Raw genomic sequence first — 9,756 nt, forward strand, 5'->3', positions numbered from 1 at the left:
ATCGCCCGACAACGCCATCCTGGTGGCAGCCGAAGAAAAACTATGAATACTTAGGGGTAACAATAAAAAAAAAGCTTAAGTGGGACGAACATATCAGTAATATTTCGAAAGCTATGCTTCCTACGCAGAAAATTAAAGGGATGCCCCCCCAAATGTCAAACTTTAAGCATATCATTCTCTAGTCTGACCAGTCCTCGAGTACTCAATCGTGTGGGATCCATACTTCATCAGAGACATCACTGGGGTGGAGCGGATCCAGCGTCTTGCTCCTAGGTTGTATCTCATCAGACTATTGGTCATCATCATCCGTAACAAATATGCTCAAGCAGCTGGAACTGAGCCCTCTCCACTTGCGCCATGAAGTCGCCAGGTTAAGATTTCTCTATTTACTATCGCATAACAGTGCTGGCCGACGAAGTGAACAGTAATTATTTCCAGCGCTGCACAGATCAACAAGATTAAACCACTCTAAAGTAATACGCCCATATTTTGCCAGAACCAAACTTTTTCAAAACTCTTTTTTCTTTCAAACACAATTGAACAGTGGAACTTGAGTGTCTGCTAGTGTCACAATTGTTGTAACCCTTTCCTGCTTGGCTCTGCTGCCTGCAGTATCTGCAAATAAATAAAATAAATAAATGACATGGTGGGCAATGGAACAACCCCAGCAAAGGGGGGGGGGGGGGGGGGGGGGGCCTCGCTCAAGGCTGAAATCGCAGCTGGACTGGCAACAATGCAGCAGTATTGTCAGCGGACTACCTAGTCTAAATTGCCATTTGCTCAATACCACCTGCCATGTTTTTCGAACACTGCTACAACGTCATCTTTCTCGTCTAGCAGCCTCCCCTGCTTCGATTGTTGCATTGCCCACGTCGTAGAGCCTTTTTTTTTTTTTTTTTCGGTTGCATGTTAATTTTTATTCTGAGGGTAAACGTGCTGCATCGTTCGATCGCCACTACCAGCATCTCAGAGTGACGTCAACGGGAATAAAGGTAGATTACATACGCGCAGAAGAAAGAAGCTCGCCGTGGCTTTCATTCGTATTAGCACCCCTTTGGGCACCTGGTAGTGGCGATCGAACGATGCAGCATGTTCACCCTCATGATGAGGATGACCGTATATTCAAATATACACATCCCAATGAAAATGCAACTAGGAAGACCTGTCTTGTGGTGGTCTCCTGATGTGCAGCATACTTGTTAGTGCATTCCTAGTCATGCGACTAAATCTGATACTCTGTTATGTTATCCTTGCAGCAAGTACAGATACACAGCCTACTGCCAGTTCGTGTGGTGGGTCTATGGCAAACTCGGAAAGGAAAATAGGGTCCCCCTTCCCAGCTGTGTGGTGACCAGGGTGCGGGAGGAGTTCCCGGCTCCAAAAGGCACAGCCTACAAAGGCTTTGCAGAGTGCTGTTCTTGAAGAGCTGCTCACATTCTGCACATTAAAACATCCTATGCGTCTACTTTCCTGTGAGGCACTTGGGATCTACAGATAGAGCTTGGTAAACAATGGGGCTGAAAATATGATTCGACCTGAACAAGTCTGCACTGTGGCACCTATACTCCACTTCACAATAACTTGGCGAACTGTGGAGGCTGCCACCCCGCGACCCAATAAGTGCACCAGAGCAAGGCATGTGATAACACTCTGCGGGCGAGGCCACAAGGGCCTTGTTACCGCCACAGCAACAGCGCCATCTGCAACAAAAAGTAGTTCTAGGCTTCTTTTTATTTAAACAGCAATTGAACTCAGGCACCTCAATATCTAACGAGAAGATATAAAGAATAAATAGTTGCAAATTTACAAGTTCCAATTATATTTAAGTAAAAAAAAAAAAGTGATGTCGCAACCCCACCCGCTCCCAATTTTTTTCTCTTGTAGCGCCTGCGACCGGAGCCGTATAATCGGCCATTTCCACTCAAAACGGTGCACTGTCATTAACACCCATCACAGATTCGCGGCTAAATTGAGCGTATGGTTGTCTCATGGACCGTTTGCAAAATGCTCGCTATTCTAGCCGACGGAAATGTTGCTGTGGCGGACTTTCATACGAAGCTGGTTTGTTTCGGAGCAGACAACTCTTGGCTAACAGACGACAGCCTGTTCCTCAGGGCCTTGCGCCTCACATTTGGCGTAGTGACACGAATGCTCCCATGACGTCCGGTTAGGTGCCTTGCTCCGACGCTCGTACTGGGTTGCGGGGCCCCAGCCTCTACAGTTCGCCAAGTTATAGTGGAACGGAGTACAGCATGGCATCTCAGATGCTTATGCTAAGCCCTGTGTTACAGTGAGTGTGCAATAAAGCTATCACTATTTGACATGTCTCACAATTGTATACAAAGACCAAATTTTCTTCTAGCAGGTTAATTAAACAGAAAACAAACAAAAACATCCACAGCATTTGCACTTTACCTAATCCTCAGCAGTTGAAGCGTGAGCGGTGCTTCGCAATCAGGGAGTTCTTGTCGGGGCGTTCGAAGTTGCTCGACAACGGCGGGGGAGCATCTGTGGCGTTGGCCTCTTGCGCTGCTTTGTAGGAGGAGTAGCGCCTGTTTAGGTGCAGCGTCTCCTCCATGAGTTCTCGAACATAAGCTGTAATGGGAGCTGCATGTTAGCAGCTGAGACTCCTGCTTTGTTAGACATGCTCACCATATGTGCAGGGTCCCTTCGTTGGAGCAACAGTTGCTCGCTTTGTCTGTTTGGGTAACTTCAGTGAGTATCGCTTCTTGCCATCTTTCGTGGTGGCTTGCGGATTGTTACCATTTTCATTAAAATGAAGTGCTGCAACGTATGTCCTGAAAAGATCAAGCTCCAGTAAGCGCCTGCAGACATCCGGCAGATTTGCATACCTTGCTTGCATACTCCGATAAGTGAAATGAGTCGACTTGGGAGCAAAATGTATTAGTGTGCTGTGGTAGCACTCGGTCGAGTAGGTCTGCGCCGACGTTGACAAACTTGGCACATCCTTCAGGAGTGGCTTGGCTAGCACAATGGTCTTTAGCTTGTCGTGTGCAGGAAGCCCTGGGTGAAATATAATATTTTACACTCAATCCCACCATTAAAACAATAACTGAAGACATAAGATGCCACCTTTATGCAACCAAATAAAAGATTGGTTACTCCATTAGGATGAATAAAAAAAGTATTATCAGAACAAGCACCCACCTTTAAATTAACGGGAAATACTATAGAACTGATTGAAAAATTTATAAGTGCCACGCATCTAAAAACAAATGCTGGTGCAGGATTTTGGCTGTATTCATGTCTGTCAATGCATGGTCACTTCAGATGCTCGGAGATGTGAGAATAACTTGCACCTCTCCTCAGCCAGGTAGGCAGGCAGCCAACATCGTTGTCCTCCCCACCTCAATATATACCAGTATGTGAGAAACACTTCATGTCAAAACTCGTTTTACGAATCGAAACTGGATTGAGCTGATTTGTTCATGACCAAGTGGAATAGAAGGAAAAAAAAGCCATGAATAAAGGAAGACATATATAACTCAAACATGTGCTAACTTTCACTTGATTTAGTACAGAAATATTTTTCGTCAGGCACAATTTGTCATCTACTCGGGCTTTACCTATGGGAAGTCAGGAGGCATGCATAAAGATGCCTTTATATTATCCCTTTCTTTTTTGCCATAGGACCTCTGATGAACTTCGCCAAGTGTCACTTTTGTTTGTACAACAATGTGGCCCGCCGAGTTGATAAGGACAGCTATTTGGTGCTCTTGTGCCCTATTATTGAAACAATTTGAACACTGCCGACCTGGTCATAACTTAGTGGCACCTCATACACAACATTCTCGGCACAGGAAGTAAAGTATGTAGCATGCTTCTTAGACCAGTGAAAATGGGTTTGCCTTGTTAACAACTCAGTCTACTGTTGGCTTTGCACAGTTTTTACAAAGTAAAGCAATATCAAGTCGCCCAGCTTCTGGCCCTTGTAGATAACAATACTGACCTGGAGAACAATGTTGTTTTTTCACAAGTACCCCTGTCCAACAGATGCCCCATGGAGCAGTATGGCAGACAGTGTAATAAATACAATATTGTGTATGAAGTAAACCCTACACAAAACGTGTTTATGCACAAGCAGAACATAATAATTTGATCAATCTAAAGAGAGGAAAGAAAACAAATATATTTAGCGCTGTGACAGCGGCGGTGATTGGTTTCTAAAGTGCAGGGGCAGCAAATCGTCCCTTCCTGTGGCAGTGCCTCAGCACTGCAGTAGCACGCTATGAGCACAGGCAAGACGGACGGCACACCTGCTACTTTGTACGACTTTGTTACCAAGGCAAGTGCAACATGAAAGCGAAGTTCATCCTCACTCTCTGAAATCGCGCAACCAGCGAGCGGTGGTAAGAGGAGCGATCCCACTCTAGCCAAGCACACAGTTGGCTCTGAACTTTTGAAAGGACTGTACATTCCAATTGAAATGTTACGGGCAAAGACAGGTATTAACTGTGGCAGGTGAGGTAGCACAGGACGCAAGTAGATGACAAACTGTGCTTGATCTAAAACTTTTCTGAAATGAATCCGTTAAAAACTAACGCAACTGCCCGTCCTATATGCCAGTCTTTCATATGCATGTTTGGGTTGTTTATTTGAGAACTGCTGTGAACTGTGGTTGACCTACCCTCAGAGAGCCACTTTTTCCTGCCCAAGTCTCCGTGTTGACATCTGGGGTAGATAGCGTCAGCGTGCTCGTGCACATCAGCCACATGTGCTACCAGGGACGTCCACTTTGGGAGAATCTCCTCCGGGGCTCCATCGCTCGATTCAGCACACCAGTACAAGTGCTTGACGATAGGTTCCACCCAGTCTTGCAGTGCGCTGAGAGACTTCAGCTTCCCAGCTGTAACTAGGCGTTTTTTGATGCCTAGAAAAGAGGAAACATGTCTCTTGCTAAATGCCAAGCTTAGAGTAAAAGACACTACCAGAAGCACAGTAAACTCTCCTATTTTCAACACCTATTTTTTATATGAACTAGCCCCATTGGCATAGGAATAAAGGTAGGACACCCTTTGTGATCAGTAAAGGTTTTGATTTGGTAACAGTGCGCAAAAAGAAGACCTATACTTGGAAAAATATGGTAATTCTATTGCGAATCGACATGTTTGATTGGCATATAAAGAAGCCTAACATAAAACTGTGACATTCCAAGTGTGTGAGTTTTGTTGCTTAACTTGACTGACAACAGACGGTTCTGCAGACCCTAGATTTGTCTTTACGGACACCCATTTGAGAACCACTGCTTCCTTTGAACATATGGTTCTGTCATTTCGTAAAAATTGGAGGGGTGCTTTATTTCTTATTGTAATTCTCCAAGACAAACAGTTCCATCCACCGGCACCAAAGGATGCCCTGGGATTAACGTTAATGCGGTGGCATATACCAATCACCATAGCACTATTTGCAGCGATACGATTGATCCGAGTCTTTTTGTAGCAACTTCTGGGGCAGCCATACGTCCATTATGGAGCAGCAAAAAGTGCTTTTGGGGCACAAGCACACACTTCATTTTTATTCATACCACTGCAAATTTTATGTGTTAAGATTTGTGTGTTGGCATATCCAGCTAAAAAACATGCGTGCTTTGCCTTCGCACTTCTGTGCAACAGTAGGCTTGAGTTCCTAAAAAACGCAGATCTAGCTGTTCAGTCACACATAGAAGCACCAGGCATGGCAACAAGATGCTCATCGATGAAGGACAGTATGGTCTGCTGTGAATCGTCATTAGGTATGAAATAAAATGTAAACCGAATAGTATATTCCACTAACATGTTAGAATAATTGTAGACACACAAATGAATGTTCCATTTAGGTTCTAAAGGTTACTATAAAACAAAAATTATGAATACAGAATAAAAGATACCATCATTAAATTATGAAAATTAACGGAGTCCAAATAAAAATAAACCTATAGAGCAGTTCATATACATTTTCTTGCGAGCATCGTCACTAAGTCCGGAATTTGAATAAGACATTGCCAGAATACTGCAGCCTATCATAAGTAATTGCCGCAGTGTAAATCAGGAATTTCTACTGTAACTAAGAGCTGTTACATTAACACTCATGAAGTTCCTTTTCTTAATATATGCGACACTTACGTGAACGTCCCACTCTAGAGGGATGCTTTCCCTGTAGCACTCCAATGGACTGCGGCAAAGCAAGATGAGCGAATTTACCATACTTACTTTGCTGCAGCTGCTTCAATGCAGTACACAAAAGCGCAGTGAGAAGCACACTCAACAAAGCTAACTTTCACGCCAGTGACTACTAAAAACATGAGATATTGCGAAAATTCCAAGTACTATCAGTGTTTGACACTGACAGAGAGATAAAATAGGATATACCTCATTCGCAGCTAAAATGAAAAGTTCTGAAAATTGTAGTATTAAAGCGAAATCAAATTTTGGTGCAATGTTGGCGCCAGTTTCTCACGTTTGAGCTAAATGTAGGAGGATGCAGCAGGTTTAGCCCTTCGGCAAAGCTCGACACAAATGGCGCAGCAATCGTATCACTGTACTTAGAGCAAATTAAATTCTGCAGCGATAAATGCAAGTATGGTTAACTTAGTCATTGTCCATTCGATTGCAACACACTAAGGCTCTCATGTTTATACTAGCAACAGGCAGCACTAGAAGGGGTTTGTAACAGATTACTCTGGATGTTGATGGAGGCGTTATTTGCCAACCCAGAGACCAACAATACTACACCCCTCGGTTGAGAAACTCACCTTGAAACTCGGACTGCTCGCGTCCACCGGGACCGAAGTAAATACGATAACAGCACCACCCTTCAGCGGTGGGTCAAAACATGAGTTAATTTATATTGCTACTGTGAAATGGCACTGCAAGATGGCACCACTTGCCCTTGTGCAACTCGACTTGAACTAAGATGTGAAGATGTGCAGTTCACAGAGTGGCCGCAGCGGGAGAAATGGCGGCGTTGCGATCGCCTCTAGTTCGGTTCTCGAGTATGCATCGAAGCCACTTTTTCAAAGTAGGCTTTTTTTTTGTTTGGCAGTTTCCCAACTGAGTTGTTCTAGTAACGTTGCCAAAGAGGTATGTATGGGTTACCTTTTGCAACATGCCAGCAATCAAACATGTGTCGGATCTGTGGATGGTCTTTGGAGAGGAAAGACTTGATCATGCTGTGCCGGTCTGTTATGATGCTCTCCACAATCAGTCCATTGGCTTCAAAAACCACAAGGGTTCTTTTGAGTCCCTCCAGCTCCATGGCCCAGCTGCCCTTTGTCTCGTTGGACTGCATAAAAATAAAATGTATTGAGCCATCACATTGCAAGTCTAAGCACCCAAGACTGAAGCAGGTAAAGCTGATGAGACCAGATAAAAGACATCTTGAAATGTGTTGTCACATCCATTAAATTTAATTCCCTTGAGAAAATGGGTTCTGATGTTGTGACATACTAACAGCTTTAGAACATGCATAAGAGTGCACTGCACCTGCACTGTTTCGACGTGTAGAACATTGTTTTTTTGGACGTCAATCACGGTGTATGATCCATACTTGGCACAGTGGCCAGGAGAGTCTGAGCGGCCATCAGCAGCAAGCACCAGCTCTCGCCCAGCAGCCTCCTCAAACAGCTGGGTCTGTTGCCTGTTCCACACCTAGCAGTTGCAAGGAAAAACAGATGTTTGTCGGCTCTGTTTATTTGCTAACCATTGCATTGTATACTGCAAGATAGCAAACACATTGTATACTGTAAGATAGCTAACAGCTGACATTTCACTTCTTTAAACCTTGATTTTATCCCACGTTGGTGCAACCGCTGGCACATCGTTAAAAGTAAACAAATTTAAACACATGACCATCAGCCGCAAAGTTAACAAATTGAATCATGAGCAAGATCTTTTAATCTGCAACCTCACATGGAGCTTACATATGAAGTATGCATGTTATTTATGCCAATTATATGCTTGGCTATTAATGTCTAACTTCACATGGAGGTTGCATGAAGTATGCACATTATTTCGAATGCCAATCACATGCTTGTTTATCTGAATTGTAATTTCTCCCAAACCTCCTCAACACTGAAACCTTTTCTTTCTGAAACACTATACCACCCAAACTCAAGTACGCTTTGCCACCTGGGGTTCTAACACAGGGACACTTGCCAGTGCCTTGAAGCTGTACAAAATAGATCCATGGGTTTTATTCTCCCTAATTATCATTACAACTCAGGTGTGCTATGAAACTTGGCTTATCAGTACCTGATCTCTCTTTATGCCCCACCCTTTCTCAGTTGTGTTCATTTCAGAAAATGTATTCTCACAATTCAACCCTAAACACTGAACTTTAAAGACTCACAATTATATTCCACAGGTGAATATAATTCATGCTCAACCCTATGGTGGGTGGTTTTCAGAACCTTGGATGTCTAGGGTCATAAACCCCTATGAAGATCTCTATTGGCAACCGCTACTGCCGCAAAATTGTAACAGACATGTGCCATGTTTATTTTCCCATTCAAAGTAAATAATTGTTATGGTTGAATAAACGCAACCTTTTGTGGCTAGGGCTCTCTATTAATTATGTTCTGCCCTTGCCTCATTGTTATCAATGAATCCCATCAAGGACAATTTTTCTAGGAATGGGAGGTATCTACCGTAGAATACTGCACATCCGCCCATTCCACATTAAGCGCCCATATCCAAATTTTTAAGATCTGAGAAAATATGCACAGTACATTTACATGTAAAATTGATGACCGGAAAAAGCGCCCATTCCCCATTTTATCGTTATTATCTCTATATTTTGAGTGGGCGCTTGCCCGGTATTTTACGGTGTATTATTGAGGCACAATTTTTTAGGTATTAATAAGGCAAAACTGCACACGGCTGTATCTAATTGTACTGTATCTTCAAACCTTTTGAAGTTTGTCATTCATAAAACATGGTAGTATGATGCTTTCAGTCGCGAAAGCATATATAAAACTCCCTTCACACAATCGCGTTTCCACTGTGACACTGTGCTAGGTTCAGATGCATTCATTGTAAGAGGATTACAATAATTATAAAATGGATGCATTCAACCACAGCACAGTGCAAGACATCACCGAAACGCACCCGCAAGAGGGTTTTAAACGAATATATTCACTATGCAAGTGCCATTACGTTAGCCCAGGAGCCAAACGTGTTTGGCTCCAGGGGGAATGTCGAGATGGTAGAGACAGATTCTGACGTCTATGTGGCCACAATCTGCAATGAACAGCTAGGTACTCGCTTGGACCCATGAGAGAAAACCCAGTCTAGAAGTAAATGACAGCTCCAAATATATCATACCCGTCTAATGGCTGGCAAAAGAAAGGAGGACTGGATGTTGAAGTATGTCCTGTACGAGAAGCAGGGCACACCCATTTTGTTGAGGAGCCTCAGGACTTTTTTCACCACGCTTCCGGAGAACAGGGTGGCTGCGGCGAGCAGTATGCTCCCCAGAGGCCTCCTGTGCACACATGGCTGGCTACTCCAGACAAGCTCATGGCCATTAGCGCATGTGCGGTACACAAAAAGACAAGTCCCCTTGACTTTCTTCCTTGAGGTGCGCATGAGGGCAGTGCACTTTGGGCACCTCATCAGGAGCTCGTCCAGACAGGACTCAAAAGTGATAAACTTTCGTTCAGAGATGTAGTCCACAACACCACCACTGGTGCTTGTATTGTCCTGAGAAGCTGTGTTGACGTGGTCATCCCTGGTAATCAGAATAGAAAAAGAAACAATG

General features: G+C 43.8%; 1 pseudogene; it reads right to left on the reverse strand.

The window, feature by feature from the left end:
* Positions 1 to 231: 231 nt before the first annotated feature.
* LOC120836097 lies at positions 232 to 9,435 on the reverse strand (annotated as a pseudogene).
* Positions 9,436 to 9,756: the final 321 nt, after the last annotated feature.

Source organism: Ixodes scapularis, unplaced genomic scaffold (assembly GCF_016920785.2).
Source record: "Ixodes scapularis isolate PalLabHiFi unplaced genomic scaffold, ASM1692078v2 PGA_scaffold0__279_contigs__length_252992795, whole genome shotgun sequence".
In the NCBI taxonomy this organism is placed as follows: Eukaryota; Metazoa; Arthropoda; class Arachnida; order Ixodida; family Ixodidae; genus Ixodes; species Ixodes scapularis.